The sequence below is a fragment of the Typopeltis vanoorti genome, chromosome 18 (assembly GCF_054136105.1).
Source record: "Typopeltis vanoorti isolate ZY-2024b chromosome 18, IOZ_Tvanoo_1.0, whole genome shotgun sequence".
Taxonomy (NCBI): domain Eukaryota; kingdom Metazoa; phylum Arthropoda; class Arachnida; order Uropygi; family Thelyphonidae; genus Typopeltis; species Typopeltis vanoorti.
In genome coordinates this window covers 85,964,961-85,984,894 of record NC_143566.1, presented here as the reverse complement: position 1 = coordinate 85,984,894, position 19,934 = coordinate 85,964,961, and positions in this window count along the sequence as shown.

The window sequence follows — 19,934 nt, the reverse complement described above, 5'->3', positions numbered from 1 at the left end:
GACGATGAATCTTGTACATAAGGTTGATATTTAAATTAGTATACAATGGGTTGCACTGAGATTCTAGGTTATCTACTAGTGCTTCGGCTTTCTCTTCATCTTTGTGAACTGTCCCTTTCTTGGTTTGGATAGGGGGTATGAGTTGCTTTTTGGTGCGGATTGCTCTTAAGAATTTCCATACAGAATGATCTTCAGTATTGATGTTAGCCAATTTGGTTTCCCATTGATGGTTTCTGTGTTTTTGAAGATCTTCCCGGACCTGCCTGTTTAGATTGTTCAATACTTTTTTATCTTGTGGGGCTCTGGTATTGTGGTATCTCTTCCTGGCTCTATTTTTTGCTCTGATTAGGTCCATGATTTCTTCAGGGATACGGTTAGTTGGGTTGAAGACAGTTGATTGTCTGACTGATTCAATTGCTTTCTGAATTTGTATGGTTAAGTTATTTATTGCTGTGTCAATCTCTTCCTTTTTACTGATATTGGGTACCGGACCAATATGATCGGGAAGAACCTTGGCTAACTTGTCCCATGGTATGAATGTGTGCAGAGGAGAGAATTGATCTGATGAACCTAGATTGAGCACTATGGGACTGTGGTCAGAAGATAATTCGTTGACTGATGCCAATTTGAATTGGTATCTTAAATTTTTAAAAATGACAATGTCCAGCACATCCGAGCCACCCGAAGGGCTGAAATGGGTGGGCTCAGTAGGGCCGGCGACTATAACAGAGTTGAGCATTGCATAGTTGAAAAGTGTGTGGCCTTTGGTGTTAGTAAATGAGCTGTACCAAAATGTGTGATTTGAGTTGAAGTCTCCTGCTATTATTATGGAGTCATCTGGATCAAGTACGGAGTCTAGATCTGTTGTCAGCAGAGGAATGCTTGGAGGGTTATATGCAGCATAGATCTTGAGACTCCCAGCATTGAAGGTATGTACCTCCACACCAGTCACCTTCAGGTTTACTGTTTTGGGCTTGTCTATTGTGTTATGATTCAAATAACTCTTTATATATATGGCTGTGCCTCCACCTCTTGTGCCAATTCTGTCGTTTCTGTACATAGCGTATCCACGGATTTTTGGGTTATTAGCTGGTCTTAGGTGTGTTTCACCAACCAAGATGATATCAGCACTGAGACGAGTTGAAAGTTCTTGTAGTTCCAAAATCTTGTTCATCAATCCATTTGCATTCCATGCTATTATCTTAAGAGCTTTTGGTTTGAATTTATTATTCATGACAAATGGCTGTTATAATGTTTTGAGTGCTTTGCAGGAATCTCTTTCTGGAAGATGTTGAGGGGCATGTCTTGCTGAATTCTTGCAGCATAGTGGCAAGTGAGGCTGTTAAAACGGATGTTATGTTGGAGCTTTCTAGCTCGAGAGATGTAGGAGGCTTAGTTCTTGCAGCCTCAGCATATGTTTTGGTCATGGTTGTTCCGTCTTGTGAGGAAGAAGGCAAGGTGTTTCGGACTGGAAGACGATTTGTTTGGTTGCTTAAAACGTTGTTACGTGGCGGAACAAGATTGACTTTTGTTGGTCCTCGGTTTTTTGGGTTGGAAAGGCATCCCTTGTAGTTGGCGGGGTGAGGTCCTCTGCAGTTTGCACAACATACTGGAGTTGTGCGAGGTTTGGTGCAAGAGATGGTCTGGTGTCCCTCACCGCACTTCAAGCACCTGTAGGCTGCCTTACATAATTTTTGGGCATGTCCAAATCTTTGGCATCTATGACACTGACCTGCAGATGCTCTTTTCCTTAGAGGCTCAGTTGTAATTTTGAGACCGCATACTACAGTCAGTTCATAGATCTGGTTTTGTGTGTGTTGTTTATTTCCACCAGCACCAAAGGCATTGGCCTTTTATCTGCTCTGAGCAACTGGGGCAGACCCTGTCTGGAGAGATCAGTGGACACATCTTCAGGAGTGATACCTTCAGCTATCCCACGCAGAACAACTTTCAGATTCTTTTCACTAGGTAAAGTGAAGGTGTGGTATGAGACAGATGACCAGATTTGTCCATAAATCTGCTCATCTGTCTGTAATCCGAGACTGTAGAGGGTTGTATTTTAAATCCCTCATCTGTGCTTTTAGCGCATGAGAATGAGATGTTTTGTTCTCTTAGGGCTGATGAGATAGGGATCCATTTTTCTTTATCACTTAATATGACTGGTGGTATCTTTTCTTTAGGACCATTGAGTGCTTCTATCCCTGATGTTTTGGGTTCTTCCACATTGGTGGAGATTTTCCTCTTCTTTTTCACCAATTGGAACTCTGTATCAGTTTCCAAGGTATGATGACCGCTGTCTTGGAATGTAGCATCTTCCATACTCGGGGAGTGTGCTAAATCTGATTGCGTCTGAGTTATGGGCTCTTCACTCATGTCAACCATATTATCCTCTATGACTGCTGTGTGTGTGTGTGGGGGGATGTGTCAAAGAGCTTGACTTTTCCTGGCCAATTATCACTCAGCAGCTTTCCCAGTCTGAGGAATTCAAAGTAAACTTCCTCGAATTTGGCCTTATTTAGAAGTTTCGCCATGATAATATTCGGAAATAAGTCACGGATGGAGAAAGAGTAGAGATTGCTCGAGTGTTCCGAGCAGGTAAAGATAATCCTGTGGACTTTTGAGGGCCATTAGCAAATCCTGTAGACACACTAAGATGTCTACCAGCAATAAGATGTGGCGATATAAAATACAACAATGGCGATACTGGCGGCAGTAGGCCTAGCGTATCGCCCTTGTAAATTCAATAGACTTACCTGGATAAACCAGTATAGAAAATAAAGTGCCTGTTTATGGCAGCAAGAAATTAACTGATGTTACTAATGAATAAGCATAAATCTCTAAAAACATATCAGTCAAATTCACCATCAAAAATACACGACACGAAACACTAACACGCGAGCCGCCATCTTACTTTCACTCTTGTTATTGGTAAATTAAATCCTTATATTAGTCCTTATAAGGACTGGCTTAAAGGGGCGAAGCAAGAATGCTTTTCATCTTCCCCGTTATCTGTAGAGGACAGTGTATGGATAAGGTGTTATTGAGCATTTAAAGCTCTGATCATGGCAGGAGGGTAACAGCAATATAGCCAAGCCTCAGTTAGAACTTCATTAGCTACAGCATTGCCATCCATTACCCTGATTAGTAAGTAAAGGGTAAAATCTCAAAAAATCGGACGATCTCTAGGCCACTCCATAGTGGGCGAAAGACCGTCCATGTCTCAGCGTTGGTTCCACTCATTGACGGCCGCCCCGTCCAAGCACCCCGACGGGCTCCCCGTTTAAGCAGAACCGCTCAGCGTTGGTTCCACTCAGTGTCGGCCGCCCCATCCTAGCACCCCGATGGGCTCCCCGACTCCTGAGCAGAACCGCTCAAATTCCGAGGAAAATAATTCACCGACAAGAACCCCTCAGCGGGCCCTGCCGGAGAACACCTTCCCCGGAGACTCAAGGTGCTCCCTTAAGGCAAAAACCCTAAGGGAGCGAACTCAAAAACTCACACCCAGGATAACAGCAACAGCCGAACCTCAGTTTACTTCCTCGGTTCAGCATTGCCATTCATTACCCTCCAAGGGTATTGGATTGAATGTATCAATCCGATTTCATCCACCTACCGGCAAATTATTCTTGTGATTATTTCAATGGAAAATTATATTATAATTAGAGGTGTTAATGTATAACTTCAAATATTGCTGAATACCTTAAACATAATTTAAAATATTTTATAAAATTTCATTTATAATAAAGAATTTAATTATATTTTATAGGAATTTCGAACTATATTTTAATTTTTAGCTGTCGTTCGGTGATATTACTAATATTTGGTATTTGGGATCTCTGCTAAAATGTGCGGAGCTAGTTTTGGTTTGAGACAGCTTCTTTTTCAACCCATCCGTCTTTTAGGGTGGATTATGGATTCGAAATATATGATTGTTTCGAATCACTTTGTCAATTTTTTTCCACCAAAACTGAGTGAACTCGAAAATTTTAGTCACGATACAAAACCAAAACATCAATTCTAATAACACAGAAATAGCCACACGTAAAATAGAGGGATAAATTCATATACTAAATTATATGAATTTAGTACACTGTCAATATGAATTTCATAGGCACTTATATATTTTTGTATTTTGCATAAACACACATAAACTTTTCAATGAATTAATGACTGACTTCATTGCATTAATTAAAAAAAAAGTTAACTGTGCTAATTGATTACATAGATATTTCTCAACTGTAGCAGTGTGTAAAACCTAGGGAGTATTTGTGAACTCCATATATATATATATATATATATATATATATATATATTTATATATTGACAAAAATAAACAAGAAAATTTGCAAATTTTATTAAGAAAAATGTATAAACTATTATATAATGTCAAAATATTTTAATTTTTTATTTTATTTTTAATATTGTAATAGTTATAAAAAGTCAGGAGAAGACACCATTTACTTGATAACGTATTTCGCTTATAAAATTGTATATAAGCGCCTTAAGGGAGAGGAATAATCGACCATGAGATGCTGTGATTAATACCCTTGAAGGAAGCAAAATACTATTATTGTTATCACCATAAAAGAGTGGCTACTTCATTTGAAGCCTCCTGATGATGACTTCGCCTTTAGGCGAGTTTCGAACCAAAGTACCTCATCGAATACTGACGGAGGCTCAGCTGGTTGAACTTTCAGATTTAGTTGTTCTTCACTAAAGAAAACGCATAAGCCACAGTCAGATGTTTTCTTAATTTTAATTCGATTCATGTTATATTTCTATCTACTGAGACAGAGATTCTTACAGCGTGAGTCGCGTTAAATTTTAAAATATCAGGAGAGTTTAGGATTTAGAAACAAATTTCGAAATAAACTTCGGTTATCAAACACCATGCGTCTGAAAATAACACATCAATGTGGACGTCAAAGGCGTTATCAGCAAAAATTGAAAACAAACCCATTCTTCACACACACGCCTCATTATGTGTCTGATTAATAAATTTATATATTGATTAATTGTATTCAGTAAAAAATTAAAAATTATTAAAGCGATATTTTTTATTCACCCTCCCTCGTTCTTTTCAAATATGCATTACAAGCAAGTGGGTAGCGGGGATTTTGGGAAACTGAACTCTTTCAGGAAAAAATTAAATTGACATTTATAATTAAATCCTCAGTATTTCATTAAAATTTATAATCACTTACATTATTTATAAAATGAATGCGTTTAAATTTTAATTATCAAAATTATTTACGCAATCAACCGCTCACGTACATCACGCGATATATTTGAATCTTTTAGCGACAACGCTTCTGTACTTTAATTTTTTCTGGAAATCATGTCCAAAGCTCTCAAAATGCAGTTGCACAATAGTTCTAATGATGGTCTAGTAATCTTAATCCATCCCTGAGCAATCCAAGATTGAAGTCAGTGATCACACTCCCACATGTCCTCTACTGGTGGCTTCCATCTCTATGCATATGATTGCTGCGGTATGTTTTAAGAGAGATCATAACATTGGCAAACTTCTGTAATAAATTTAAATTTAAATATCGGTTTTAGTGATTACGTTTAAACAAAATTAAATATTTAAATACATTTTTGGAGATTACATTTAAAGTTTGAATATTATATTTCAATTGAGAAGATTCCATATCACTTTGGATATGGATTCTATTGTTGGTGTAATATCGCATTAAAAATTTTAAAAAAATCTGCATTTTTTACATAAGACATAACGAACTGAAGAATAGAGCATAGAATAACTACTGATGACAGGTAGAAATACAGAATATTAGACATACCGGTGTTCAAGAAAAATAAATAAATAAAAAAAATAAAATCTGACATTAAGCCTAACAAATATGCCACATTTTTATTATATATAAATGGTTTATATCCTAACGATTTGCAAACCTGTAGTTCATTATTACCTTTTAATTATTACTTTGTTTATTTATTTATTTGTATGTTATTTGTTTTTTAGGCAATTTGTAAACCCTTTTTAGAGAAACATGGAACATTTTTTCAAGAGCCATTTTCCAAGCCTCCAATAAACGATATATTTGTTAAAATACGTAAACGTATAACAGAAATCATGCTCGATATCTGAAGTGGATTTTGCCGAATTTTTTATTTTTTTTTTTCGATTTTGAGGGTGCATAGATATAAATAGCATATTAAAATTTGCGTGGTCCTTTTTACTTAAAAAGCTCTCAAATCTGTTAACACAACACTTTTATTATGTAGCTCTGATGGTTGCTGCGAAAGTTATTCAATAGACGATATTGCAAATCATTAAAGGATGTCTATTTAGGTTTTATTATAAACCATACGATATATCAAGAGAAAATCATGCTCTAACTTCATTATTTTATGGTGCAAATGGGACATTATATTGAGCAATACATAGTCTGTATTTAATTTGTATGTCAGCAGTTAGAATTGAAAAAGGGTGAAGGAAGATGGTTTGACTGAAAGTTAGGTGTAAGACAAGGATGCCCACATTTTATTCTTATTCGCCATCTATACGAATCAAATTATGAAAGAAAGTGGAAAATAATCAATGTCAACCATTCGGGATTCTTTGGCTAGATTGAATAATTTCCGTAACAAACTTGCTGTGAAAACAACATATTAAAAATCACATTAAAATTGAAGATATTTGGAAGAAACTTGACTTCGCTAGCATTCAAGAATGTTTCAGCAGAGTTAATCTAAGGTGGTATGGCCACTTAAACAGAAGAGAAGTGGAAAGGTTAGTAAAATAAGTGTTTGACGCCAAGATGGCTGATAAAAGACCCTGAAGAGGGCCAAGATATAATGGAGTGATGCACTTATAAGTGTCTTAAAAGAGTGAAATATGAGATCTGACACTATTGGAGTTCTGACAAATACAGGGTGTCCCAAAATTCACGCAAGATTTAAATTTAGCGCCATTTGTGCGGTAAAGTGTTGCCAACGAGAAAAAAAAAGACAGCGTGACAGCTGACAGTTCAGGGTTATTAAAAATGGAGCGCTACACGAGAGAACAACGCATTTTCATTGTTGAGCAATATTTTAAAAATAATGAACGTTTGGCAGCTACAGTTCGCAATTTTCGTACGAAATATGGTCGGAATAGTGATTTAACTTCAACTGTGAAAAGATTAATTAAACAAATTCAAGGAAACTGGATCAATTAGTGATCTTATACACTCTGGCCGTCCTTCAACAAGTCGTTCCACAGAAAACATCGAAGCAGTTGGTGAGAGTGTTGCTGAGAGTCCAGGAACATCAATTCGGCACCGTGGTCTTGAATCGGGCATTTCGAGAAGCTCTCTACAGCGTATTCTCACGAAAGATTTGCATCTTTATGCTTACAAAGTTCAATTGACTCAAAAACTGAAGCCTACTGACCACACACAGCGAAGAGAGTTCGTTGAATGGATTATGGAACAACAACAAGTGGATGCTTATTTTTCGAACAAAATCATCTTCAGCGATGAGGCTCATTTTCATCTTGATGGCTTCGTTAATCGACAAAACTGTCGCATTTGGGGTTCAGAAAATCCACGAGGGATTGTTGAGAAACAAATGCATCCACAACGTGTCACTGTTTGGTGCAGATTTTGGGCTGGAGGCATCATCGGTCCATTCTTCTTCGAAAATGCAGCTGGTAAGGCAATAACAGTTAATGGTGCTCGCGATCGCGACATGATAATCCAGTTGTTTGTGCCTAAATTGCAAGCTATGGATGTAGACGACATGTGGTTTCAACAAGACGGTGCCACATGCCATACAGCCCGAGAAACAATTCAATTACTGCATGAGTCATTTCCTGGTCGTGTAATTTCCCGTTTTGGTGATCAGAATTGGCCGCCCAGATCATGTGACTTAACGCCGTTGGACTTTTTTCTTTGGGGTTTTTTGAAGTCTAAGGTTTATGCCAACAAACCCACGAACCACCCACGCCTCGAAGGAGGAAATTGAGCGCTGTATCAGCGAAATTCAGCCACATTTATGCAAAACGGTCATGGAAAATTTCGACAAAAGAGTGCGTTTGTGCCAGCAAAGCCGTGGAGGCCATTTACCCGATATGCTATTCCATGCATAACCCTATACTGTATACTTTATGAATCAATAAGAAATTACAATTTTTAATTAAAAACCTGTGTTTTCTATCAAAATTACTTCTTGCGTGAATTTTGGGACACCCTATAATACATTAATTTGAATGAATATTGTTGATAGGAGGTTAATAATGATGTAAACTTAATGATGAAGTTCAGTTCTCTGTCATTGCATTTTGTACATATCTTGAGAACACCTATCAGCGAATTGATGGTGATATCATAAGATTTTAATGTTAAATAATCGTAATATTAGAATATTGTATTATCGGCTAATAACAATGCCAACTTACGATGTAGTGCTATCTTAGTATACTGTACTCCTTAATAACTGTAATATTCACGATAATCGCCTGTAGAGTAAGATAGGCTGAGAGTCAGCAGATAGTAGGAGAGGAAATAAAGCTAGAGTGCATAGTGGTAGGGTAGGTTAAATAGCCCTCAGTTGACCTGTTTTAGCTGTTTGCCCCCCAGGGGCGTTTCTAAAACGGTCGTTGATTTTTCACTTTACAAAAAGGAAAAATCCTAAAAAGGAAACATGTAACAAAACAAAAACAAAAAAAGTACAGAGAAAAGCAAAAATTGAAAGTTAAACTTAGAGGTGGAGGAAGGATCTGGCCCGAGTGATGCAGCTCACAAGGAACTGCACCGCCTCGCTGTAAGCCTTCGCCGCTCGGGTTCTCAGGTCCTCCCCCACCTGTGATAGCTGAAACCGGTGAAGCTGTGTACAGAAACCCCACAAGGTGATTACTGTGTCTTTCTTTTGTTGTGGGCAGTTATTATTCTTTTGGCCACCTCACTTCCCTTGGCCATGTCTAGTTTGCAGAGAGCTATGAAGAACGCCGAAGCTGCCTCCTCGTCTAAATCCTGGGCTACCTCTACTTGCTCAGGGGTGATTTTGCTGATGTCATCAACGAAAATGTCACCCCATTTTGCACTGACGATGTCAGATCCATGTTCTCCTGTGAGGAGGAGTTCAGGTTCTCCTATTTTTTTTTATCGCTTCTTTGAATTTTTCCGCCATCCCTGGGATACCTCTGATGAGATGGCTGAGAGTCTCCCCTGCTTTCGCGTGAGGGACTTCTGGGTGGGCGGTCTCAGATACTTTTGCTGTTTTGGGCGTTACCAACTCTTCTTCCTGTGGGCTTAATGGCCGTTTGGAGGTGTTGGTGTTCACCTCCATCTTTCCTTCTTCCCTATCTATATCATCTGTATTAGTATCTATATTGGTATTGATGGTTTCAATAGCGACTGTTTCTTCTTGTTGGATTTTACTGCTTGTGGAAGTTTTTTTCCCCTTTCGGTTTTTCTTAGACGTGGAGGTATGGATTTCTGTTATATCAGGAGCAGCCTCGAAAGGAGGAGAAGCTTCCTGTGGTGTGTCATTTCCATTGCTTGGTGGAGTTGCTGGCGTGATTGCACCACCCATCCTCTCAGCAAGGGTTCTGGATGGGCATGTGTCCACTTTGTGGTCAATTACGCCACATTTCAGGCAAGCTGACTCACAGTTTTCTTGGTTGTGGCCTGCTTTGAGGCAGTTTTTACATTTCACTCTAGGACAGTCCGCCCCAAGGTGAGTGAAAGCACCACATCTAAAACATTGTTTTTTTACACCAGGGTAATTTATCATTACTCTGGCGGATCCAATAATAATGAAGTTGGGAACGGGCGTTTTCATCTCGAGGGAGATGTGGACTTCACCCGACTTCCATTTGGGGTTTTCTGCGTCATTTAGGACTTCCACCTTGTGTATAACGCCGAATTTCCCGAATATTTCGTGGATGATCTTTACATCCGTTTCAATATATTCTAAAGGGAATCTGGGGATTCTAAGTAGTTTGGTAATGCTTCCTACCAAAAATGGAACTATTGTTTTTCCATTACATTCGAATCCTGCAAGTAGTTTGTACTATTGTTTTTCCATTACATTCGAATCCTGCAAGTAGTTTGTCTCTTGTTTGCTCACTCCTTACTACTACTTGGAAGCGGCCACCACCAAAGGGATTAAACCCAAAAATCTGCTCAGCGCCGACGCTTTCGATGAGGGCTTTGGCCAAACATCGAGGTCGTAGATCAGCTTCCACTTCGATTCCAAGGGTCCGCGTACGCGGCAAAGCCATGCTGGTGTTTATTATGTATCTGCTGCTGTAGTTTATTATCAAGTGCCTCTATGAGACGCTTTGCCGATAATAACTGAGCTAACATATACTATACTACAATTTGCGCTTAGCTAAACAATTTGCTAAACACTTATGGGGAAAGTTCACAAAAATGAACTACACACTTGATCTAAGGAAGCAATGATACACAATGCACGTTCATCCCAAACTGTAATAATCACGATAATCGATTAATTACGTGATTAATTTTGTCCTTATAGTCCTTATAAGGACTGGCTTAAAGGGGCGAAGCAAGAATGCTTTTCATATTCCCCGTTATCTGTAGCGGACAGTGTAGGGATAAGGTTATTGAGCTATTATTAAAGCTCTGATCATGGCAGGAGGGTAACAGCAATAGCCGAGCCTCAGTTAGAGCTTCTTTAGCTACAGCATTGCTATCCATTACCCTCCAAGGGTATTGGATTGAGTGAATCAATCACCGCATCTCACGGTCGATTGACCACTCATCGCCTGATTAATTTTGTGATAATCACCATGTTTAAAGTAAAAAGTTATATATTAAACATTTTGGTGTTTAAACTTTCATATTTATAATTATTAATGTCTTTCAAAAATTCCGAATAACGTACATTTTTCGAAATATATATTATTCGTAAATATATATTTTATATATTTCAAATAAAATATATTTCATTTTAACTACATTTTTGATATTTCTATATTTTTATCTCATTATAATGATGATTTTATCTCATTAGTCTAAATTATAAATATGATGTACAATATGTGCTTCCAAACTTTCGAAATTGATCATTTAAAAAAAAAAATAAATAAAAAAAACTCGAAAGATGAAAAGCCTCTGATTTTTCTTTTTCCTGAAATTATCATCGTATTACCGTATTTTTCCGTGCAATAAAGACGAACCCTACTTTTTCGAATCTAAAATTAAGAAATCAATGTTTTAAACATAAAACAGAACACATTTGATATTTTTTTAAATATTCAAAGTATATTTAGTAATATACTTTGTTATTTTGCGTAATTGATGACTTTTAACTTGAATTTGAAGAATATGACAATCGTTTTTATTTTCGGACATTTTTATGGGCTTAATGCATGATTAACTTACCCCCCGCCAACAAGTTGCAGTCGTATGAATGTTTCGAGAGTTCTGATTGGTTTATTCAGAATCAGCCGTTAATGACGTTCGACAGAGTTAACAAAGGCTAATGATTGGCGGAAGCCTGCTCGCGGAGACAAGGTACCGGCGGTTTCGCCATGGCAACCGCGGGTCTCTCAACCGATTACCCCAGTGTATAAGACAACCCACAATTTTTGCTCAAAAAATTTTACCAAAAAGGATCGTCTTATACACGGATAAATACGGCATATGTAACTTTTCTGCAAACAGTCATAAATGTGGCATATATATATATACACACACTCTCTATTCAAAAAGAAACCGAACTTTTCGAAAATAGAAGAAACTAGTGGTGCCACCTGTTGTATCTTTTTGTTGTCGAAAGCGGCAACCTTCATTAGTGTTTTCTCAACTGTTTATGACATTTGTTTCATAAGGAGCAGAGTTATAGTGCCAAGAGTGATAGTGTATTTTGACGAACGGTCGGAAAATGAGTTTTAAACAGTGAGCTTCGATTGACTTTTGTGTTAAACTTGGTAAAAGTTTTACCGAAACGAATCAAATGCTTCAAAAAGCATAAGTGATGAATGCTTGTCTAGTACTCAAGTTTACGAGTGGTTTAAGCTATTTCAAAGTGGTCGTGAGACGCTTCAGGACGACGAAAAGCCGGGCCGTCCAAAAACAGGACTGAGCGAAGTTAATATCCAAAAAGTGCGTCATTTTCAAAAAAAAAAAAAAAAAAAAAAAAAAAAATTCGAAATCGTCCGTGAGATTGATTGAAGGTTAATTGGGGATTCCAAAATCAATTGTGCACAACATTTTGACCGGAGAGTTTGGGCCTTCATAAATTGAAGTCGCGATTTGTTCCCCCACAAGTTGACCGACGACCAAAAAATGTATCGAATTGAACACTGCAAGGACCTCATTAAAACCGCTGGTAAGGACTCAAACTTCCTTGAGACGATCGTTACTGGTGGTGTTTTGTGTATGAGCCCGAAACCGAGTGCTGAGTGGGGACCACCAGAAGAGGGGCATCCGAAAAAAAGTCGCTTGTAGAAGTCAAAAGTAAATACAATGTTGATTCGTTTCTACGATTCCAAGGGCATCATCCACAAAGAATTCGTTCCGTCTGGCCAAACAGTCAATGGTGAGTTTTATCTCGAAGTTTTGTCTCGCGATTGATAGCGAGAATTCGTTGCATACGGCATGAATATCATGACGACCGACCGTTCGTCAAAACACACTGTCATTCTTGGCACTATAACTCGGCTTCTAATGAAACAAATGTCATAAACAGTTGAAACAACATTAATGAAGGTTGCCGCTTTCTACAACAAAAATATACAACAGGTGGCGCCACTAGTTTCTTTTATTTACGAAAAGTTCGGTTTCTTTTTGGACAGAGGATGTACTTATGTAACGTGTTTAAGCCAGGAGAGGCTGGAAATATATGTCTGTCCAAGAAAAGAGATTTGATGATTTTCTCGTTATTGAAGCTAAGAGATGGTGAGCTGAAATCTCTTTTGTTAGAGAAAGGCAAGAATACGTTTTGGTGGAATTGATGGTGACCACATTAATGCTCTTGAAGCTTGGGATGTCTCAGTACTTCATGGTTTGTCGAATGAGTACACTGAATCAAGCGAGCAAATCTGTGGATAGGATTAGTAGATCACAGCCTTGAGGTACTCCTCATTCTTGATAAGGAGGAACACGTTAGATGTTTGGAAGTTTGCTCAGCAGGCCTCGATCAAAAGCCCAAGAGATGTCTTGTGCGAAGCACATGTGTATCGGAACCTTTCAATGTCACGTGTCCAATGGTAGGTGTCGTAAGCTTAGAGGTCATCATCATCATCGTCATCATCATCATCATCATACGTATCAAGGATTTAGGCTTAGTATGGCCTGTTCCGGCCTTAGAAATCATCGTTGAATCGTTTAAGAGGACGTCCTGGTTTTCTTTTTCCTAATGGCTTGTACTTTAAGGCTTGTTTTGGTAATCTTTCTGTTTTCATTCTTTGAAAGTGTTCCATCCATATATGTTTATATTTTTTAATGTTTTCAATTAATGGTTCTTGGTTTAATTCTTTCATAATATCTTCGTTTCTTTTGTGATCAAATAGGGTATACTTTGCAGTTTTTCTCATAAACTTCATTTCTGCCGTTGTTAACTTTTTGTTTGTCTTTTTGTTTTATTGTCCAGATTTCGCTTCCATACATTAAGACCGGTAGGGCTAATGTATTGTATACTTTTAGCCTGGTTTGTTTTTGAACTAGGTTTGGTTTAAATATAGAGTTAATTACTCCTGTTATTTTTAAATATTTTGCAATTTTTATGTTTATATCTTTTTTATTTTCGTAAGTGATAATACATCCTAGGTAGTTAAATGAATTCACCTGTTCTAAGATCTTGTTATCTAATACTATTTTAGTTCTTGCTGGATCTTGTCCTTTAAAGGCCATTGTTTTTGATTTTTCCGTTGATATTATCATACCATAATCTTTGATTTTTCTCATTTAGATTTAAAATAGCTTTCTGTAAGTTATCTTCAGAATTTGTAATTGTTATTTGCTCGTCTGCATAGAGGAGAGTGTTTAAGTTAACTGTAGGTGAAAGTTTAATTCCTTGATGTAAATTTTTACTCCATTTTATTATTATTTCATTTTAGTAGATATTAAAAAGAGTTGCTGAGAGGGGACATCCCTGACGGACCCCTTGGTTTATCTCTCTTGTATATGATAGCTCGTGATTTAATCTTATTTGTATTTGATTATTTTCATATATACTTGTGACAGCTTTTAGGATATTATTTGGTATTTGTCTTTCTTTTAATATGTTAAATAATATGTTTCTTTTAACTTTGTCAAAGGCTTTTTCAAAGTCAATAAATGCAATATGTGTTTCTAAATTATATTCTCTTCTTTTCTCTATTATTAATTTTAGGCAGAAGGCTGGGTCTATACATGATCGTCCTTTTCTAAATCCATTTTGTACCTCTAGAATCAAGTTTTCGGAATATTTCATTAGTTTGTTATTTAAGATTCTGCTGTATATTTTGTAACATGAATTTAGTATACTGATACCTCTATAGTTTTTAGGGTCATCTCTATTACCTTTCTTAAAGATAGGAATCACAATTGCTTTTTTCCATTCTATTGGGGGGGGATACCAGTTGAGTAAATTTTATTTAAAAATAATAAGAGTCTTCCTTTGAATCTTGTTCCTGCGTATTTATATAGTTCTGAACCCAGCTTATCTTTTCCAGGTGATTTTCCGTTTCTTGTTTCTTTCAGGCTGATTTCTAATTCTTCTTCAGTTATTTCCTTTTCATTTTCGTTAATTGTTTGCCAGTTGTCTTTTTTAAAATATTTGTCTGTCCACAGTTCTGTGTAGTAATTTAGAAATTCTTCTAATTTCAATTCAGTGTTTAATTTTATGTTTTCTTTGGTATCTGCATTTAAGTGTTTAAAAATCTTATATACATTGGGTCTTATTTTATATAAATCATGTTCTAAATTAGAAACAAATTTATTCCATGATTCTCTATGTCTTTTTCTGACTTCTCTTTTAGCTATGGCTCTTATTCTTTTATATTCTATTTCATCTTCTAATCTTTTACTGCTTAACCATTTGTGATAGGCTTCTTTTTTCTTTTTGATTATTTCTTTGATTGTATCATCCCAGATCTTCAATTTTTTCTTTTATTGAATTTTTTGGTCTTTCCTAAGCTTTCATTTGCTGCTGCATTTAGTATCGTTTTTATATTAAGCCATTCTATTTCTATTTCTTCATTTTGTTTTATTTTATCTAGATACTTGTTAATTCTTTGTTCATATAGCCATTGTACATTTGTGTCATTCAATAGTCTAGTTTTATAAACAAATGTTTCAATTTTTCTTTCTGTTCTTGTTACTTGTAGCCATTTAGGTGGTAATCTTAATTTTATTTTAACAAGGAAGTGGTCACTGCTTATTTCATATCCTCTGTGAACTCTAGTGAAAATTTTGATGTCTTTTCATTTAATATGAAGTAATCTAATATTGATTTCCATCCTCTTGCTGCCCAAGTATCTTTATGTATGTCTTTATGTTTATAGAAGGAATTCATTATTTTTAGGTTATTATAAACTACAAAGTCAATCAATTTTTTACCATTTCTGTTTAGAGTGTGTTCTCCATGTATTCCTATATTATTATTAATTTTCGTGTTTCCAATTCTTGCATTTAAGTCTCCTGCTAAAATTACGTAATCGTTTTTATTTATTTTATTATATATGTTTTATAGCTGATTATAAAAATCAATATTATCCTGTTCTCTTCCTTCTTCTAGGTCATATAAACCAATTCTTGTTAAATAGCCTCTGTCTATTTTTATTCTAGCTTCTATTATTCTTTCATTCCATAATTTATAATGTTTTAACTGTTTTGAAAGGGAGTTATGAATCCAAATCATGACTCCTGCTTGTGCTCTTTGGTCTGTTGACTCCACTGTATATCACATTAAAATTTTCGGTTCTCATAGTTCCTTTTAATTTCTTTTTTGTTTCAGTGATTACTGCTATTTTAAAATTTCTTTCATTTAATAATTGGTCTAATTCTATTTCTTTATATGCTGTTCCTCTTACATTCCAGTTTGCTATGTGTATTATATTTTGTCGTTTCCATTTTCGTTTTCCCTTTTCCATTCCATGGTCGTTTCCCATAGATTCAATCCGATTATCTTTTTCTGTCAACTTACAAGTAGGATTATGTTCTCCATGTCAGGGGACTAGCCTGACGATGGAATAGTTCAGTGGTAGGGCTGCTACCTTAAGGCTTCTGAACTCGCCTTCTTCCGAATTTAAACCCATAGGAGGAATAGGGTATATTGAAGGGGAAAGGGTAGATTATAGAAGAAATATAGTAAGGTTTATAGAGAGGACATAGTTGTAAGGCCAGAAATGAAAAGACCCCATGGCCCTCAAGTACTCTAATAGCACAAGGGTCATAAAGTAAGAAGAGTTGGCTGATAAGGCCTTATAGGAAAGATTAAAGTAAGCGGGTCTTCCTCAAAGTAGAAGAAGGAGAGGATAGATCCAGCTAGGGGTCTATGGGAGTGCCGCTTCCCTTACAATCAAGATGATTGCCCTGTTTGTCCACGAGTCCTTATTCAGTATATTCGGACCACCCCACCATATATATATATATATATATATATATATATATATATATATATATATATATATATATATATATATATATATATATATATATATATATATATATATATATATATATATATACACGCGCACGGGCATGTACACACACACACACATGGTGGGCTTCCCTATCCGCCACCCAGGGGACGCGCTCTCTAGGGGATTACAGGATCCCCTGAGAGAGCTCTACCATCTATTTACATTGTTGATGACTTTCTCCATTATTTTGAAGAAAAGTAAATCAGAAAAAATGAATATACAAGTATGATTCAAGTGGATTCAACTCAAACAACCAAAAAATCCCGTGTTGAGAATTTTGTCTTTGCCTGCCATAAAATATTTAGAACGCACTTTTCTGTCTTTGCTTTTTTGTTCTAGGTACACGACTAAATAGCTATAGACGAAACCAAAGTCCCTCTTTGTTTCCTAACCATTTAGTAAGTTCTCTTAGGCGTTTAAATACCTGGGGATATTCATCAGATTCATATGCCTCAGACAAATGGTTTCCATTATGCATTTCTTTTGACAACTGGGGATAATTGGAGTAAGTTTGTGCATAAGTCTTAATTGTTTTCTATACAAAGTAGTAAGTAAATTATTATGACAGTGTGTAGTCGCGAAGTAGAACTTCGTTGACGCCCCAACTCTCACTGAAGAATTAAAACGAATTATTATAATAACTACAGACGATAAAACTAAAGAAATTTCTATTAGTTACTTATAATAAAATTAATCAGAATCGCGCGTTCTTAATGTTGAACAGAAAAACAACTCGCATAAAAGCTTTCAAAAACAAATAAAACAATGCTGTTTTACTGCTCATCTAAACTAACTAATTCTAACATTCCTTATAGTCCTTATAAGGACTGGCTTAAAGGGGCGAAGCAAGAATGCTTTTCTTCCCCGTTATCTGTAGAGGACAGTGTAGGGATAAGGTGTTATTGAGCTATTAAAGCTCTGATCATGGCAGGAGGGTAACAGCAATAGTCGAGCCTCAGTTAGAACTTCATTGGCTACAGCATTGCTATCCATTACCCTCCAAGGGTATCAATCTCCTCCAAGGATATGACTAACGCATAACGCATAAACCATAACGGTACTGACTTGATGGGTGAAGCATAAATGCTTTTCATATTCCCCTCCTTCTGAAAAGGAGAGATCTTTGGGTGGAGAATTATTGAGCTTTAAGCTCGCCCTGAAAGGGAAGTGAGGTTAACTCTGTTCAGCTGAGCATAGAATTGACTTGGGTCTCTTGTATTTGCAGAAATCTGCTTCATTATAGCCTGAAGCTTGCTTGATCAGTGGGTTCGGATGATTAATTGTCTTATTGAAGAACTTTTCAGCTAGGTCATGAAGAAGAGTTGTGATGTAGGGAATGCTGACGTCTCTGTGGATTTGGGAGTTTCTGATAAACCATGGAGCATCTAAACTCTTTCTCAGACATTTGTTTTGTATTCTCTGCCGCTTCTGAATATTTGTCTTCGAAGTGTGACTCCACGCAGGAAATGCATAAGTTATGACTGGGCGTATTACCATCTTGTATATGAGCAGTTTGTTCTGAGTATCTAATTTATTTTTCTGTTGATCATGGGGTAGAGCTGCGCTATTGCTTTAGTCGTCTTTGAACTTATGTGTTCTATATGGTTGGTGAATTGTAGTTTTTTATCCAGAAGTACTCCAAGATATTTGATTGTATTCTGCCATGGGACTTTAACACCTAGTAAATGTATATCTTCCTTGATTTGAGGCTTTTTTCTGGTGAAGAGTATGGCTGAGCTCTTCTGTGGATTGGTTTGAATTCTCCAGTCCATAAACTATCTTTCCAGCGTGTGAATGCTGCTTTGGAGTCTCTTAATAGCCAGTTTTGGGCTGAGAGATCTGGCTAATAATGCAGTGTCATCAGCATATAATGCAGTGATTGTTGAGTTTGGGTTTTGAGGGATATCAGCAATATAGATAGAAAACAGCAAGGGGGCCAAGAGTGAGCCCTGCGGTACTCCAGCCAGAACCTTGCGTCTGGTTGATACAGTTTCATTTATTTTGACTTGCATGTATCTGTCTCTGAGGTAAGAGTGAATTATTTTAACTAGCTTAATAGGTATATTGAATGTGATGAGTTTGTAGAGAAGACCTTGATGCCACACCTTATCAAAAGCCTTTGCAGCATCTAAGAAGACTGCAGCTGTATGAAGATTCCGGTTGAAGCCTTCGGAAATGTATTCGAGCAGCCTGTGGATCTGCTGAACGGTAGAATGTTTTTTTCTGAATCCAAATTGCTCATTTGGGATTATATGTAGTTGGTCCGTTTGTGATTGAAGTCTAGTAAGGACTACTTTTTCTGCAATCTTTCCAAGGTTAGACAGAAGACTGATAGGTCTGTAGTTTTCAGGGAGTTGAGCGTTTTTTATGCCATCTTTTTTATTGGTGTGACATCTGCTATTTTCCATGTTAAAGGGAAATACTGGAATCTGAGGATGGCATTAATTATGCTGACTAGATGTAGAATGGCTTTTCTGGGGAGAAGTTTAATTATGCTGTTAGTAGTTCCATCTGGGCCTGGAGCTTTATTGTTGTTCAGTTGGGTTATAATGTTTATAACTTCTGTTGGAGAAGTGGGTGTGAGAGATTCTAGATCATCTTTTTGTTCTGTTATGGTCTGCCTAACTCGGCGGTGAATCTTGTAGATAAGATTGATGTTCAAATTTTCATATGAGGGGTTGCATTGACTTTCCAAGCTGTCGGCTAGAGCCTCTGCTTTTTCCCCATCATTGTGAGCTATTCCTTTCGAGGTTTGAATTGGGGGTAAAAGTTGTCCTTTGGTGCGGAAGGTTCGCAGAAACTTCCATATGGAGTTGTCCTCAGGGTTTAATTTTGTTAGCTTAGATTCCCACTCCCGGTTTCGATGTATCTGGAGGGCTTCACGTACTTGTCTGTTTAATTTCTTCAAATTTGCTTTATCTTGAGGAGCTCTTGTGTTATGATACCGCTTTCTGGCTTTGTTTTTCAGTCTAATTAAATCCATAATTTCCTCAGGGATCCGTCCACTAGGGTGAAAAACTGTGGTTTGGGTAACTGCCTTTATTGCATTTTTGATTTGAATGGTAAAGTTGATTGCAGCCATTTCTATCTCCTTTTTAGTATGAATAGTAGGGACTGGGCCAATGTGATCAGGTAAGATTCTGGTGAGTTTGTCCCAAGATATGAAAGAGTGGGGAGGGGAGAATTGTTCTTGTGTACCAAGTTTAAGCAGAATAGGGTTATGATCTGATGAAAGTTCATTTATTGCTTCCAGCTGGTATTGGTATCTGATGTTTTTGAGGACGACTATATCAGGTACATCTGAACTTCCAGTTGAGCTATGATGGGT